This window comes from Muntiacus reevesi, chromosome 14 (assembly GCF_963930625.1).
Source record: "Muntiacus reevesi chromosome 14, mMunRee1.1, whole genome shotgun sequence".
Taxonomy (NCBI): domain Eukaryota; kingdom Metazoa; phylum Chordata; class Mammalia; order Artiodactyla; family Cervidae; genus Muntiacus; species Muntiacus reevesi.
This window is the reverse complement of record NC_089262.1, coordinates 40248538-40267340: the sequence shown is the minus strand read 5'-3', so window position 1 is coordinate 40267340 and position 18803 is coordinate 40248538. Positions and strand designations below refer to the sequence as shown.

The following is an 18803-nucleotide window of genomic DNA, read 5'->3' as shown; positions in this document are numbered from 1 at the left end:
AAATAAGTCCTGTGGAGGTAATGTACAGCATAGGGAATATAGTCAATGATAATTTAAAACTTTGTATGGTGATAAAACCACTACAATATTGTAAAGTAATTAGCCTCCAACTAATAAAAATAAATGGAAAAAAAAACTTTGTATGGTGATAGATGGTTACTAGATTTATGGAGGTCATTTCGTAATGTGTATGTGTTTAAAAACTATGTTGTACACTGCAACAAATATAGTCAATTATATAATCAGTTGAAAAAAGAAGGAAAAGAAAGTTCTTGTTCAGATTTCTAATCATACCGCCTCACCTTATGCTATCTGACTACTGTGGGACCTAAAACCTTACAGTTTTCTTTTGGCAAAATCGTGGCATTCACGTCTAAGTTCACTTGCTGTTGCTCTAAAGATGAGCATAGCATGGCCAAAGCTAGGAAAATCCTTGTTTTTCCCTTGAATTTTTCTTAGTTTAACCTAAAGTATAATTTCTTTTTCTTCTCTGATCTCTAGACAAGACCAGTAGTACCATAGTACTAGTAGTTCCCCTAGTTATTAAAAATATCTTTAAAATATCAACTTCCCTGGTGGGAACCTACATTTTAGGAAACTCAGGTTCAATCCCTGGGTGGGGAAGATCCCCTGGCAACCCACTCCAGTATTCTTGCCTGGGAAATCCCCATGGACAGAGGAGCCTGGTGGGCTACAGTCCATGAGGTTGCAAGAATCAGACACGAATGAGTGAATAAAATACCAAAAGTCTTCACTAACTGAAGAGCAGATAGTCCTTCTCTGGAGCACTAGAGACCTCAGTGTTATTCTAAGCATATGATCTTTACGTGGAAACCTTTAGAATTTTTCTGGGTCATTCTTCTCCAGCTGAGTATGCTTTGGGAATATAAAGCTGGAAATAAGCATGGTTCTCTTAGAAAGCATTGATTTTATTCAAAGATTTATGAAAAAGGCTAATAATTTAACTTGTAGGTAGTTGAAGCCATTTTTACTTCAAAAGAAGCATTGATATATTAAGGAGAAGAATACAAAATTTGCAAGCATTTTTAAAGGTTATACTGGGACTTTAAATATTTCAAATTTTAGATGGCACCTTTGTGTTGTGCCCACAGGCTCCCTGAGGGCTGTATTAAATTTTCTAGGCCATGAACTCAATGGAAAACTTAGCAGGATTATTTCAGGTGCTTCTTGATTAAAAAGTAATACTAATCTGGCTATTTGCATCTTGCATTCTTCATCCTAGTTTTTTTTTTTTTAAGTAGCAAAACATTTTAATCCATTCATTCTAAAAATAACAGAGACATTTTATATCTGGTGTAACCTACTCAAAAAGTCTTCTGCAGATGAGAGAGTCAGACTGCAGATTTTAGAGCCAGACTTTCAAGTTCCAGGTACAGTTTGGGACAAGACCATTGGGGGGAGGTTTTCCTCATTTCTGCTCATAAACACAAGTTGTTAGCTTAAAAAGAAAACCTCAGACAGAAGGAGAAAGCTTTCTCTCTATATAACCTCTTTATCTTACATCTGTCTGTAATGTTTGAAGGCAAAACAGATAATCAGAAAACCAACCTCCCAAGCAGGTACAAGGATCTGAACTGGACTCCTGGGACTACAGACCGGTTTAGTTCTATTTCTACCAATACTGTGATGTGAGGTACTATGGTTCTTGTTTTAGTTACAAGAGGTGTTAGGAATGAATGCCCACACACAATTAATAATAGCTTATCTAGCACATCACTCTGCAGCACAATACCAACAACAGGAGTATTTTAAAGCAGGGTGGAGAAGAAAGTAGACTCTAATACAACTGAAGATTTCCTTTTTGCTTTCCCTCTTTTCTCAATGAGAAGTCAGTTCAAAAACGAGGCTCCAGAATGCCCTGCAGCCCTTTGGCCCACAACACTCCCGGGGAGCCTCACAGGCTTTGGTGATGTATCCTTCTCAGATGAGGAAACCACAGGTTTTCTGGGTTTTGTTCACGTCCATCTTGATGAGTGCTCGTGCCTGTGCCAGTTTCAAGCCCCCCTGCTTGTTGCATTTGTTCAGTAGAGCAGACTTGTATTCTAAATAAGCTCCTGGGACCAATCTCACCATCTGACAGAGCTCCATTTTTTTTTTTTTTTCACTCAACTTCCCTGTGCCAGGGAGGCCACTGAGTTTCAAGGGCAGTACACTTAGTACCTGAATTCGAAGTCATTCGAAGAGAATGACTCAAGCCAGAATCAATGTCAGCCTGCCGGTGGAGCCACTGCAGGCAGGCGCTGCTGTCCTGGATGTACTGGAGGATCTCGGAGTGCATTCTGCGTTTGAGGGGTTCCCCTTCTTGAGGTGATTGTAGATTCTGGGGCTACAAAAATTGGTAATGCCTGCTGTCCTGTGTTCCTGGAGCCTTTTGATTTCCCTTCGGAGTTCAAATTCCAATGCCTGGCTTTCAATGAACTTGTCAGGCTCCACTGGCCCCACTATCCTTGCAAATCGCCTCATTTTTTCATAAAGCTCTTGGACTTCCCTGGGGTATCGATGTTCCATTAACTGAAACTTCCCAAGGTTGATTAATCCATGTCTCATAATTTTTTTAATCTTTGTCTCTCCTTTAACCTGGCATGATAGATAGCTACTATAGCCATCTTCAGAGTGTGTAAAATGTCCCAGTCATCTTCGACAAAATCAATATCTCTTAAGTCCCACTTCACATAATTGTCAAACTGCTCTATGAAATCTGCTTGAGCTGGCATGTATCCCACCATGTCCTGAGAAAGCAAGGAGTCAAAGGTAGGTCGGGGAGGGTCATCTGCATAGTGAAATGGAATGGCAGTGTCAGCAGTTTTTCCTCCTCTGCTTGCTTCAGGTTCAGCAGGGTAGATGCGAACAGAGGGTTATTGATGAAATGCTTCATATAGTACTTCTCACGCTCCTCCTTGGTCTTGGTGCACATCTGATTGGTTACTCCTGCCGATCTCCAAAGCCACAGTCCATCACAGCTTGTAAAAGGGCCATTTCTTCTTGAGAAGTTCAGCTAGGGTCAAGAACAGGAAAATCTGAGGTCATTATTTCATAAGTATGATTACTTTGATGTTTCTTGTACTCAAATCCTCGAATGAAACACGGTAAGCAGAGGAAAAAAGGAAACTGGAACTTGAGATAAAGCTCCATGAAGCAGGAGGAGCAGCCTCTGCAAGGTGGCTTATCAGAGGGATCATTGCTAAAGGAACCCAAACTGTCCGTTCCCCAGGTAGCAAAGACTGTGGCTTTGATCTTCTTTAATCTGAGCCGCTTCAAGGAGATTTCAGAACCTCACTGCTTCCGTCTACTCCACCCATCCTAGTTTTAAGTAGATAAAGACCTCCCTGTTTCTTCTTTGAGAATGTCAACATTTTCTTTCTTTCCTTCTAGTGGTATGACCAAAGGCTAGTGTGGGAGAATCCTAGACTCTGATTAGTTACTGTGGGTTACATGCACAACTCGAGTAATTTTCCATTTCTAATTGGTAGCCCAGAAATTCACATTAGGAAAAATCCCAGCAGATGTTATAATTCCTCCTAGGGATCTAGTATACAAGTGCTTACTAAGAATTTTAATGTTGTTTACTTTGAAGTTTCTTTTCTTTTCTTTGAGTACTCTTCCAGCAATCTATTAAGAAACTATACTTAAGTATATTTACTTTATTTCTAAAATTTCTCAAAAACTATGTCCTAAATAGATCTTTGCATTAAAATTCTTATTTTTCTTCCATACTGGATTATAACCATGTGATTATAAGCCATTAATTCCTCATTCTTATACATTAGAGGAAAAAAGTAAATAGTGTTACATTGAGCCCTGAAAAAGCTTTAAGTCTGAAAAGTGAAGTTAGAACGTCTCATGCTATTAGGAGTATGTTGTATACATAGCAGGCTTCCCACGTGGCACCATGGTAAAGAATCAGCCTGCCAACGCAGGAGACGTGGGTTGATCCCTAGGTCAGAAATATCCCATGGAGAAGGAAATGGCAACCCATTCCAGTATTCTTGCCTTGAAAATTCCCATGGGCAAAGGAGCCTACTGGGTTACAGTCCATGGGGTTGCAGAGTCAGACGTGACTTTTTCACTCTGAAACATGAGTTTTTTCACTCTCCTGTTTCACCCTCATCAAGAGGTAAGACCAGAAACTATAAAACTCTTAGAGGAAAACATAGGCAGAACACTTGATGGCATAAATCAAACTGAAGATCCTCTATGACCCGCCTTCTAGAATAATGGAAATAAAAGCAAAAGTAAACAAGTGGGATCTGATTAAACTTAAAAAGTTTTGCATAGTAAAGGAATCTATAAGCAAGGTGACAAGACAACCCTCAGAATGGGAGAAAATAATAGCAAATGAAACAACTGACAAAGGATTAATTTCCAAGATATACAAGCAACTCATACAACTCAATACCAGAAAAACAAACAACCCAAGAAAGTGGGGAAAAGATCTAAACAGATATTTCTCCAAAGAAGACATGCAGATGGCTAACAAACACATGAAAAAATGCTCAATATCTCTTATTATTAGAGAAACGCAAACCAAAATTGCAATGAGATATCACCTCACACTGGTCAGAATGGCCATCATCAAAAAATCTACAAACAGTAAATACTGGAGAGGGTGTGGAGAAAAGGGAACTATACAGCCACTATGGAAGATGGTATGGAGATTCCTTAAAAAATCTAGGAATAAAACTACCATATGACCCAGCAATCCCACTTGTAGGCATATTCTCTGAGGAAAATAAAATTGAAAAGACATATGTATCGCATTGTTCATTGCAGCACTGTTTACAATAGCTAGAACATGGAAGCAACCTAGATGTCCATTGACAGATGAATGGATAAAGAAGTTGTGGTACATATACACAATAGCATATTACTCAGCCATAAAAAGGAATACCTTGGAGTCAGTTCTAATGAGGTGGATGAACCCAGAACCTATTACACAGAGTGAAGTAAGCCAGAAAGAGAAAGATAAGTACCATATTCTAATGCATATATATGGAATCTAGAAAAATGGTACTGAAGGGCAGCAGTGGAAGAACAGACATAAAGAATAGCCTTGTGGACATGGGGAGAGAGAGGAGAGGGCGAGATGTATGGAAACAGTAACATGGAAACTTACATTATCGTGTGTAAAACAGATAGCCAACAGGAATTCCTGTCTGGCTCAGAAACTCAAACAGGGGCTCTGTATCAACCTAGAGTGGTGGGATGGGGAGGGAGGTGGGAGGAAAGTTCAAAAGGGAGGGGATATATGTATATCTATGGCTGATTCAGGTTGAGGTTTGACAGAAAACAAAATTCTGTAAAGCAATTATCCTTCAATAAAAAAAATTAAAAAAGAGGCTCTTTAGTTCCTCTTCACTTTCTGCCATTAAAGTGGTATCATTTGCATATCTGAAGTTGTTGATATTTCTCCCAGAAGTCTTGATTCTAGTTTGTGCTTCATTCAGCCTGGCATTTTTCATGATGTACTCTGCATAGTAGTTAAATATGTAGGGTGATAATATACAGCATTACCAGCATATACACAGCATCTGACAAAACTAAAATGAAAAATTACTTAAAATATACTTTCTTACAGTATTCAGTATATATGATTTGTGAAGAAAAATTTAAAATTAAAAAATTAGGGAAATTGATTCTGAGGATGCAACCAAGCTAATCTTACACTGGCCAAATTTTAAAAGGTAAATATAGGCTTAAAAAAATCAATATGGAAACATAGTTTCATGAATAACCAATGAATAGCCAATTATCTTTGATGAAAAAAATTCAGTGTTCATGAGTGGATTAACACACTGGTGAAAACTTATTCAAAGCTGTTATTCAGTCACTAACTTGTGTCTGACCCTTTACCCATGAATGGCAGCACAGCAGGCTTCCCTGTCCTTCACTGTTTCTCTGAATTTGCTCAAGCTCATGTCCATTGAGTCGGTGATGCCATCCAGCCATCTCATCCTCTGTCGTCCCCTTCTCCTCCTGCCCTCAATCTTTCCCAGCATCAGGGTCTTTTCCAATGAGTCAGCTCTTCGCATCAGGTGGCCAAGGTATTGGAGCTTCAGCTTCAGCATCAGTCCTTCCAATGAACACCCAGGGTTGTTCAGTTGCTAAGTTGTGTCTGACTCTTTGTGACCCCATGGACTGCAGCATGCCAGGCCTTCCCGTCCCTCACTATCTCCTGGAGTTTGCTCAAGTTCATGTCCATTGAACTGGTGATAATATCCAACATCAGGGTTGGTTTCCTTTAAAAGTTAATCTTCTAATATTTGTGAACCATTTTCCTTAAATTATCTTTTCTTTGGTTTAGTTTTTAGTCCTTATAAGTGCATGTCATATTTTCTTAATTGGCACATACTTATTTATGTGTTATTTAATTAACAGCTTCCAGTATATAATCTCCATTGGTATACTTTCTCTGGGCCTAATTGGTTAGACTTGGCTCACTTAATCAGAAAAATTGTCATTATTTTCTTCAAATTGTTGGGATATTTAGGATTATTTCTGTAAGATGCTAACCAAGAAGTTGTTTTGATCCAAGAGTTCAAATAACTACTCAGTTGATAAGTCACGAATTAATGAGCATGCCATACCCTTTCTTGCATATGTGCATGTGTAATTGCTCAGTTGTGTTCAACTCTTTGTGATCCTATGTACTGTAGCCCACCAGGCTTCTCTGTCCATGGGATTTTCCAGGCAAGAATACTGGAGTGGATTGCCATTTCCTCCTCCAGGGGATCTTCCCAACCCTGGGTATCTCCTGAATTTTCAGGTGGAATTTTTACCACTGAGCCTCCTGGGAAGCCCATCCTTTTCTTAACACCTCTTTAAAAATTGTGATATAATTGACATGTAACATTGTTAGTTTCAGATATATGCAATAATGATTCCATATTTGTATATATGGTGGGGTGAGCACCATAATAAGTCAAGTTAACAACAATTTTAAATTTTTTTAAGGATTCATACTGCCTCTAGGAAAATGTTGCAACTCTTTAGTAGAATGTACTCTTCTTATCAGATCCCCAATTTGCATGACTTTCTAGACTCATCTCTCACTCTTTCCAGCTCATGCTCAGTGGCCTAGTCACCTAGAGTGTGCTGTTTCCTAACCCTTTTATGCTATTTCAGGCTTCTATGTTGATGCCCATCCCTTGCCTCTGCCAATGTCTTCCCTGTTCATGTATATATTTTTAAGTCCCTCTATAAGCATCATTCCCTGTGGAAATCTTTACTTCACATCTGTAGGTAGAATTATTTTCTTCCCCTTTTATGCTTTCAAGTATCTTGCAACCTACTGCTAGTACTATGTGTGCATGCGTGCTTAGTTATATCTGACTCTTTGCGACCCTATAGACTGTAGCCCGCCAGTCTCCTCTGTCCATAGGATTTTCCAGGCAAGAATACTGGAGGGGGTTGCCATTACCTCCTCCACTGCTAGTACTATATTCATTACAAATTACAATAGTTATTATATTTGCATACCTTTAATTAGACTACTGGACTATGAAGTCAGGAACTTTGTTTTATTTGTTTTACATCAGTTCCTCTGTTAGCAAATATATCCACAAACTATTCAGTAATTTTTATATCTGCTTGATTTGTTTAATCTATATTATCATCTATAACTTTCTGTGTATACATATGTATATTTACTTTTGGATTAAATTCAACAAGTAAGTTGCAGATATCATTACACTTTACCTACAAATACTTCAGTTGGTATTTCCTAAAAATAGACTTCCCCCTAAAAAGCATAATATCATATTACACCTAATAAAAGAACATAATTTCTTAATATCATTTAACATCTAGTCCATAATAAAATTTTCCTCAATTCTTCCAAAATTGACTTGAGAGTTTTTCTTCAACCAGTTGATTACTTAATTTTTGATCAGATGAATGACTTCTGAAACCAAGTACTGGCACAGTTTGAATGTTTTTGTAGGAAGAGAAATATGCAATGTGTATTTGATATTTAAAATTCTGTTTTTTTTGAAATGTCAGATTAAAGCCGATAGTTATGGTAATTGGCATGAAGCATGTAGGATTTAGATTATAATGGAAAGAGCTTAGTTAAAGCGGAGCAATATAGCTGCATTGGCACTCCTGCAGCAGTAGAAAAGCCTTTGAAAGCAGCTTTAGAATGGCAGGAATCAATACTGGTATAAGGCATCCACTGCTATTGCAAAGACATGAGGGAAGTGGAAGGTCACCACTTATAGACATTAACTAGCTGTCATTCTTATTTAATGCTGTACCATAAAATTTCTTGGTTGTGTATAAATTGTGGCAGTACATGCAAATTCTCAGGTCATTTTCTATGGTTAGCCCACTTAAAATTGCTTACTGCAGTGCTACATTCTAGATCATTGTCATCTACTGATGACTGAAGAAAAATTGTTCAGAGATCCATGCATAAAGTGCTCTGTAGCTTTTAAGGGAAGCTTTAGTCTTGTTCCCAGAATTTTCCATTCTAGCCCCTCTACAGCCTTTGCTATCATCAGCAGATGCTCTTTGTGATTTTTCCTTTGTTATTTTTCCTACTGCTCTGAGTCAAGGTGGAAATTGCTATCACATGGTAACCCTGCTAGAGGAAAGTACCTCATTAGCAATATTTTTCACAGACACCAAGGTAGAATAAAGGGGAATAACACTATAGTACCAAAAGATCAGTAGCAAAACTGCATGATTTAAAAAATAAAAGAGTTCAGGATGTGGACGCATTAAACTTGGCGTGATGACTTTGGAAAAATCACCTCAGTTCTGTACCCTTCAGTTTCCTCATCTATAAAATTGAAATAAAACACTTGTATCTCCCAAATGCTTACAAGAAAGAAATCAAATGAGGCCTCTCTGAGTATTCTGTGAACTAAAACAGCTTCTAATATATATAAAAATATTATTGATTTATTTCTAGGGTCTTAAGAGTCTTTTTACATCTTATCTATCATAGTGCTGAGGCACAAAAAAGCATCTAGAGTCTTTCCTTTAAAAATATTTACACGAACCAAGCTAAGCAGCATCAGCAATTTTATTTTGGAAACTCTTTACAGGAGTTAAATAAGTGATGACATTTCTCCATATATTTTCTTGAATCATGGGCCTTGGGTATTCTAAAGTATCAGAAAGGGCATTTGTTTTATTTTTAACTGTCAGAGTATTGTGCTCAAAGAAAATCCATCTGTTTCAAATCAAAGCACATATTTGAAGTTGTTGGGAGAGAGGGCCCGCAACATTGCTTTTATTTTTATCCTGTGTCCAAATCTCTACCGAGAAGACCTCATAGGTAGCATTTCCTTGGATGCTTTCACAGAATGCAGGATTGTTTATTCATTCCTATAATGAATTGTTTACTTACTGCTCTCCACTATGAGCAGCATGAGTTCCAGAAAGAGAACCATTATGCAGCATTCTAAACTCCAAACCTGAATAAAACCCAATGTTATTAATTCAAAACACAGTTAAGGGCCTTCTGTAGGCAGAGAATTGGGAGAGGTGATATGAAAAAACTGTAAGATAGAGAAGACACAGACCCTGCCCTCAGGGAGTTTATAGTTTGAAGGGAAAGATCAGATAAATAGATAAATGTAAAACATGAACTATAGTGAGAGCTATATAAAGATGGCTTAAATCAAGTCCTTGCAAGGAGGAATTCTCAAAATTTTTATTTACTACATAGAAGAATACTCTTTAGCTAGCTCTGATCCTCCCCTTACTGTCCTTCTAATGTCAATTCTTTTGAAGAGACATGCTATACAGAGAAAACCTGTCTCCTTTCCCCAACTAGATGCTCAAATCACTTGTGCTAGATTTTGGAATAGGAGATAAAGTGGAGGCACAATGAAATGATTGCTGCACCAATTAAGAGAACTAGAGCTAACCTTATGGGAGAGAAATTTGGAGATTCACCATTTGTACTTTCTGAAATCTAAATATATTGATTTTATTTTGGGTGCATATCTACCATTTTTATTATTTATTTAATTTTTGGCTGCACGAAGTCTTTGTTGCTGTGTGAAGTCTTTCCCTAGTTGCAGTGAGCAGGAGGCCACTGTCTAGTTGCACTGGGTGGGTTTCTCACTGCAGTGGCTCCTCTTGTTGCCGAACATGGGCTTTAGGGTGCTTGAACTTCAGTAGTTGTGGCTTGTGGGCTCCAGAGTGTGGTGCACGGGCTTAGTTGCTGGTCAACATGTAGAATCTTCCCAGACCAGGTATCGAACCCATGTCCCCTGCATTGGCAGGCGGATTATCAACCACTGGATCATCAGGGAAGTCTGCTGAGATGCAAATTTAGAACAGCATGACTGAAGTGGAGATTTCATGAGGATCCCAAACTAAAATCACTTGGTAGAAAGTTTGGACTAGTGTTTTATGCCCGACATAAGTTAAAAAAAATTCTTTGTAACATTTCAATAGTTTAATATTTCATGAAGTGGGCAGTATTCATTCCCAAGAATACAGAGAACTGCAACATAGGGCAGAAAGCAGGAACCTTTTTTATAGGGTAAAGAATAAGAAGCAAGGATAAGAAAAATGAAAAATGGATTAAGCACAGGGAAGCAAGTATAGAGCCAAGGGTTGGTTTGGTATTTGGGATTGACTGACTGGATATACTGCATTTCTAATCAAATGGCTTTACAGGGATAGCAAAGTTATGTAAGTTCTGGTACTGACATGGCACCAAAGATGTGCCAAGATGGAGTGGCTCCATCTTGGACATAGAAATTTATTTCAACTCTGTGAAACTTAAAATGGGATAGAATGAGAAAGACTAGAGATTTCTTCAAAAAAATCAGAGATACCAAGGGAACATTTTGTGCAAAGATGGGGACAATAAAGGACAGAAATGGTATGGACCTAACAGAAGCAGAAGAGATTAAGAGGAGGTGGCAAGTATACACAGAAGAACTACGCAAAAAAGATATTGATGACCCAGATAACCATGATAATGTGATCACTCACCTAGAGCCAGACATCCTGGAATGAGAAATCAAGTGGGCCTTAGGAAGCATCACTACAAACAAAGCTAGTGAAGGTGATGGAATTCCAGTTGAGCTATTTCAAATCCTGAAAGATGATGCTGTGAAAGTGCTGCACTCAATATGCCAGCAAATTTGGAAAACTCAGCAGTGGCCACAGGACTGAAAAAGGTCAGTTTTCATTCCAATCCCAAAGAAAGGCAATGCCAAAGAATGCTTGAACTACTGCACAATTGCACTCATCTCACACACTAGCAAAGTAATGCTCAAAATTCTCCACGCCAGGCTTCAACAGTACGTGAACTGTGAACTTCCAGATGTTCAAGCTGGATTTAGTAAAGGCACAGGAACCAGAGATCAAATTGCCAACATCTGTTGGATCATCAAAAAAGCAATAGAATACAAGAGAAACATCTACTTCTGCTTTATTGATTCCGCCAAAGTCTTTGACTGCGTGGATAACAACCAACTGTGGAAAATTCTTCAAGAGATGGGAATACCAGACCACCTTACCTGCCTCCTGAGAAATCTGTATTCAGATCAAGAAGCAAGAGTTAGAACTGGGCATGAAACAATGGACTGGTTCCGAATTGGGAAAGGAGTATGTCAAGGCTGTATATTATCACCCTGCTTATTTAATTTAAATGCAGAGTACATCATGCGAAATGCCTGGCTGCATGAAGTACAAGCTGGAGTCAAGATTGCTGATTGAAATATCAATAACCTCAGATACGCAGATGATACAACCTTTATGGCAGAAAGCAAAGAAGAACTAAAGAGCCTCTTGATGAAAGTGAAAGAGGAGAGTGCAAAAATTGTCTTAAAATTCAACATTCAAAAACGAAGATCATGGCATCCGGTCCCATCACTTCATGGCAAATAGTTGGGGAAACAATTGAAACAGTGACAGACTTTATATTTTTGGGCTCCAGAATCACTCTAGATGATGACTGCAGCCATGAAATTAAAAGATGCTTGCTGCTTGGAAGAAAAGTTGTGACCATCCTAGACAGCCTATTAAAATGCAGAGATATTACCTTGCCTACAAAGGTCTGTTTAGTCAAACAATGGTTTTTCCAGTAGTCATGTATGAATGTGAGAGTTGGGCTATAAAGAAAGCTGAGCACCAAAGAATTGATGCTTTTGAACTGTGGTGTTGGAGAAAACTCTTGAGAGTCCCTTGGACTGCAAAGAGATACAACCAGTCCACCCTAAAGGATATCAGTCCTGAATATTCATTGGAAGGACTGATGTTGAAGCTGAAACTCCAATACTCTGGCCACCTGATATGAACTGACTCCTTGGAAAAGACCCTGATGCTGGGACAGATTTAAGGCAGGAGGAGGAGAAGGGGATGGCAGAGGATGAGGTGGTTGGATGGCATCACTGACTCAATGAACATGAGTTTGGGTAAGTGGAGTTTGTGGTGGACAGGGAGGCCTGGTGTGCTGCAGTCCATGGGTTTCAAGGAGTTGGACACAACTGAGCAACTGAACTGAACTGACTGTAACTTAACCTTTTAAAGTGCACAATTCGCATTTTTTAGTATATTTTTGAGATTGGAGAACCATGACAGCCCTTTAAAAAGATCCATGGAAGCTGAGTTTGGCAAAGTATGTGAGCGATGCTATGTTTGTTCAAGCCAGAATCTCTAATCCATCATGGAGTTTCAGTTAACAGTGAGTGCATATATGCATATAAACCAGGTGCACTATGAACACGGACTGCAGGAGGGAATCTCACAACTGGGTCTGGCAGGAAAAGAGCCTCCAACAGAGACAACCAACATGTTTCAGAATCAAGTTTAGGACCAACTTTCAACAGAAATTCTTTGTGGAAACAAAGAAAATGGAAGTGGATTGATTATATCTGTTTGCTAAAGACATGTCAAATTTATATGTGTTGTCCTGTCATGATTATTAATAGTATGGTCTTTTGTTCCCCAAAATAGTTTAGATGATTAATCGTATGATCAATATCTTTAGATTCCCTAGTTCTCTCTTTTGGAGATGCTTTCTCTCTCTCAGCCTCCTCTTCAGTCCCCAGATTCCAATTTCTGTCTCCAAGGCTCAGTGAGACCATCAGTCTATTGTCCATCACTGAGTGTAGAGTACCACTAGTCATGGACCACACTGTGGGCTCACTTCACTTTTTATCTCTTTGCTACCTGTTGCCCAATGTCTGAAAATCTGTATCCACTACAGTTTTAGCTTGTTATTAGTTCTATTCCATCACGACATTATGTTTGTGAGGTTTCTCCTTGTCTTTACATGGCAGTAGTTCATTCATTTTCTTTGTTTCTTAGAATGCCTTGAATAAATAATAAGCAACAATGCATTTATTTAACTTTTGATAGATATTTGGTTATTCCAGCTTTTGTACATATCTTTTTATGGGCATGTATTTATTTCAATTGGATGTATGTCTTTATGATTGAGTTTTTGAGATATATGTGTTGATTTTTAAAAAATATTTAAGTAGTTTTCTGAAGTGGTTTTACCATTTTACTTTCTGCTATCAACACATTTCAGTTACTCAAATTTTCATCAGTATTTGGTATTGTCAGTCTTTTAAATTTTAGCCATTTTGGTGAGATGTTGATATTTCACAATTTTTAATGCTTGAACACTTTATTATTTATTTCACATCCAATATTTTTAAATTAAGATAATATTTAAACCTCTGTAATTTATACCTGTATCTTTAAATGAACATAAAATCTACTGTAAAGTTTGAGAACTATTTCACAACTAGTTTCTTTATATGTAAATAAAAGTTTAAAAATAAAAATATTTTATTTATTTATTTATTTATTTAAATAAAAATATTTTATTTTTTTATTTTTTTAAATAAAAGTATTTTATTTATTATATGTATTTTACTAAATGGTGGCATTAAGACTACATCATTTCTAAAATAATTAGTAATTTTTAAGTTCTTTAAGTTTGCCTTAAATGCTTTCACTATAAATTAATACGTGGTATCTTTTAGATTTTTTTAGTCTTTCTGGACATTAAATTATCATATTTCAAAATGCTGTGCCTACTAAATTCTTCAAATGAGAAGCAGAATTTACTGGTGAGTGCTTTTCAATAAGTGTCATATGTTGTGTACCTGACACTGTAAATCCAGCACTGTACACATCTATGAATAAGGCATGGCACATTTTTCAAGTGTGTTCTTGAAGTCATCTTTTGATGAATACAGCAGTGGTTACAAACAACCACTTCCCAAATGTTTTCCAAAGAACATCTTATTTAAGATGATAACTTGGGAAAAAAAAGCAAAACATAAATAAAGAAAACCCAGGCGGGTTTGTGATCAAATAATTTGAAGAAACAATTGCTATAAAATAAGATAGAATGTAATAAGAAATGCCAACTACTATGGATTTCTGAAAAAAGAAGAGTCCATGTTTATTTCAGGGAATCAGACCAGTTGGTGTATACATAATGTAATAATTAGAAATTGATCTAATTTTAGAATCCTAGACTGGGGCTTACAAGCACATTTATGATTGAACATCTCTGGTGGGAATTTGGGCTCTCGGCATTCCTTGGCCCTTTGGTTAATTTATTGTATCTACAGTATTTATTAGTACTGTCTAGACAAATTTTGTAAATTCATTGATTATCAGTCTGGTAGATTGTCTATCTCTTGACCTTTCCATTTTGTAGTTTTATGCTAAAATAAAATAATACTGTCAAAGTAACATGGAATCTTTATAGTCCATTTATATTACTGTATATATTTTATTTTTATTCAGTATTGAAACTATCTTTTCAGTTTAAATAGATTCTTATTTTAATTTCTCTAGATGAAATGATATTTATGAAATTTGAAAAATTGTGCCTGTATATTTTAAAAGAGCTTCAATAAATAAAATTAATTGTTGTATTATTATAAAGTTGAAATTTTCAACATATACCTGAAATTTAAAATGGACATGATTAGTTCTCAGGACATGGGATTTACCAGGAAATTTTAATGGCTAAGATATTTTAATGACTCACTTCCTTAGGCTTCCTTTTAGAAACTTAATTCAGTTTATATAACTACTCCTCCTAAAACCTATCTGTCTAGTAAATAGTGGATAGTTACTATATTTTAAATATATTTTATTATTTTGGATTATTCTTTTCAATTTATATTACTTAGCCATTTTTAAATTTTACAAGATGCTCTTACATGTTGTATATTTTAAACACTGAATTTTCTAGAACCTTAATACAATTCTGTGATTGGTGGGACAGAAATAGCTTTTTATATGTACTATGAGTGGGGTTGACTCACACTAGTAATTGATTTACCAAAGTTTGCAAAGTCAGTTAGTGTCAGTGATTACTATAATCTTGATATCTGGCCTCTATGTCAATTAGGTACTATGTCAGATTAAATGCTTAGGGTTTTTTTTATGAATACTTAATAGAAGCAATATTCAAATAAACATCTTGTTCAAGAGAAGCTTAATGACTTCTTAAAAATTGAATTTGGTTGTAAATGATTTTAGTTTAAAAGCCCATTGGGGATTAATTCATAGCAAAGCTGTTTTCCCAGTGCATACATTTTGCAGTAAATTCACAAGCTCAGTATACTAAAAATGTGCTTATTTTCCAATCTGCTTTTATTTAATTAGCTGTATGGTTTTAATTACTTCTCAGCAAAGAATTTCACTTCTCACTATTAAAATCTGAAAAAAGTTTGAAATAAAATGAGACTAGAAAGACTCATTTCTTAACTTGGGCGTGAACAACAACTTCATTCTTTAATCTCACCGCACTTGTACTTGAGCCAGTGACATCACTGCTACCGCAATGACTCAATCTAAGATTTCATCATGTTCTTTGTTAAACATAGATATTCCAATCTGAAGGAGGGGGGACGGTCTCAGTTTTTTTCATGGCCTGCATCTTTTCTATCCTCATCTGTGCTTTATTTAGCTGTTTACTCTGAATCTTTCCTTTGTCTTTCTCCTTTCTCTAATACCCCTTCCCCCAAACAGAGAACATTTTTCTCAGGGTTGCCTATAGATTTCCAAGTAGATTTGTTATTGAGTCTAAGCTCTTATTACCACACTACAGGCCAATCAATCGAGAGACAAGTTGTTGGGTCAAGGAATGGCAGTTTGGAAAGCAGCAAACTTAGAAGATGGTGGGCTAGTGTCCTAAAGAATCATGTTACCTGAATTAGATTAGTCACTAATAACTATTATTTGAATTTCAGTATTTTATAAAATGGTTCTATCCCATGTCAAAGTTAATTTTTGAAGTAAACATTTAAATTTAGAAAGCTTTAGATTTACATAAAAGATTCAGTTAGTACAGAGTTGCTGTATACCCTATATGCAGTATCTTCTATTATTAATATCTTCCATTAGTATTGTCTATTTGTCATACAATTAATGAACCAATATGAACACATTATCATTAACTAATGATCATGTATAAAACTGCTCTAAACATTTGCTGTAGATTTCTATGTGGATGTACATGGGTAAGTCGTTTGAGTAAATATCTAAAAATGGAATTTTGTCGTCCTGTGATAGGACCACTTTTAGTTTTGTAAGAAACTTGCAAACTGCCATCCAGAGTGGTTGTACCATTTGTGTTCCCATAAGCAATGAAAGTGAGTTTCTGTTGCTGCGTATCTTTGCCAGCAGTTGGCTTTGTCTGGTTTTGGAATTTAGCCATTTTAATAAGTGTGCGATAGTATCTCATTGTTGCTTTAAGTTGAATTTCCTTAATGAGAAAAGTTGTGGAGCATCTTTTCTTATGCTAATTTGCCATTTGTTTATCTTCTTTGGTGAGATACCTCTTTAGATCTTTTGCTTAATTTTAACCATGTTCATTTTCTTATTGCTGAGTTTTAAGAGTTCTTTGCATGTTTTGAATAAGTCCTTTGTCACAGATCTTTTGCAAATATTGCCTTCTAGTCCATAATTTGTCTTGTCATTTCATTCTCTTATGAATGACTTTTGGAGAGCAGAAAGTTTTAATTTTAATTAAGTCTAACTTACCTTTTTTATTTAATGGATCATACTTTTGATATTATACCTAAAAACTCATCTCAAAACTCAAATTTACATAATTTTTCTCCTACATTTTCTTCTAAAAATTTTGTAATTTTACATTTTACGTTAGGTCTGTTACCCACTCTGAGTGGTGTGTGTGTGTGTATGTGTGTGTGTAAGATATGAGATTTCCATCTAGGTCCCTTTTTTTACTTTTGCATATGGACATCAATTGTTTCAGCATCATTTATTTAAAAGATCATGCTTACTTCATTCATTCAATTGCATTTGCACCTTTGATAAAAAATCAGATGTTGATTTCTGGACTCTGCTTTATTCATGTTTCAATTTCAAGAATACCTATGCTTACTTTATATATAACTGAAAACTGAGAAATGGGAAAATATCATAAAGCACAAGGACAAATCTCTGTTGGAATAAATCAAGGAACTTCAAATATTTTTATTCTAAGCATTTTCTTCTCAGCTTAATAAAAACTGTACACCTAAAACATGTGTATTACTAAGCACATGAGTATCTCACATGAGGAAAACCTCTTTTCTGTAGGAATCCTAGGACATGGCATTCCTAGTGAATGTATATCCAATTCCTTTAATTTTGATTGCATGTTTGCTTTCTTTTCCTAGAAATCAGGTACTATAGATTAGGGTCTGTGGGACCTCCCCAACTAGTTACTACTCTCTTTTACTCCTTACTTCCTTTTCCTAATTAATCTTACAGTTTTTTTTTTTGGATAGTTATTTGGAAATTTGTTTTGAAGACTAGTCCAGTTTGTTTCCTTTGTAGATATTTTCTAATGTATCCTCTGTGTATTGTTTGGTTTTGCTCAGAACTCCATTCTTTTCTCCCTTCCCATTTTACTGTATTTTGTTTAACTTGGCTCACCATTTTACTCTGGCATAAATTTCCACTTACTTACTGATAACTCTCAGTGCTACTTTTTTATTTAGTTTTATTTCCTTGTGTCCACCTGTTTACAAAGATTCACTCTGAAGAGACAGCTTTGATTTACTATACTGAAAACAAAACTCATGTTTCTCCAAAACTTGTTTCTCTACTTGCTTATCCCATTTAGTTCTTGGTGTCAAAATTAAAAAAAAAATTCTTAGAAAACTTGGCATCATTCCTCCGTCTTATAGCCAATATCTCATTGTTTTCTAAGACCATTTGTTAATATATCTTGACATGACTTGACCGTTTTTCCACCCTGATATCCACAGCTGCCACAAACACTTCACTTTCACACAACCTACTTATCTCTTCCCTGGGTTCTGTTAATCTTCAGATCCCCAGACAAAAGCATGGGGCTAAAGCAGAGTAGGTCGGGATATTTCATGTCCTCTTGCTTTCATATATAGATGTCCATTCCTATTGTGATCCTCCTGAAGAACTCAAAATTGTCTTTAAGCTCAATCAAATTTCTTCTGATCTTTCAGAACAAAGTTTCATGGCTTTTCCTTTCACTAACTTGTGGAACCTTAAAGACTGGCTATTATTCTATCTGGCTGTGTCCAAGGGCATGCAGGAAACCAGGTACTTAGGACATATTTTAAAAATGATTAAAAAATGGGTAAACAAATAAAATATAGATAAACAAAAATACTCATTCTTCCTGGGAAGAAAAGCATTTATTATAGTCCTGATACTTAATCTTTGTTGTATTCTTTCTTTTTTTAATCATGAAGGCACATGTTTTAATGCATTTATCCTGATTTTTGATATCCCATGTATACTTTTTGTGTATGCATGCTCAGTCACTCAGTCATGTCCGATTCTTT

The 18803-nt window shown here is 36.2% G+C and overlaps 1 pseudogene; it reads right to left on the bottom strand.

Moving 5' to 3' along the window:
* Nucleotides 1-1839: 1839 nt before the first annotated feature.
* LOC136146421 (transcriptional adapter 2-alpha-like) overlaps nt 1840-18803 on the bottom strand; it is a 64382-nt pseudogene continuing 47418 nt past the window's right edge.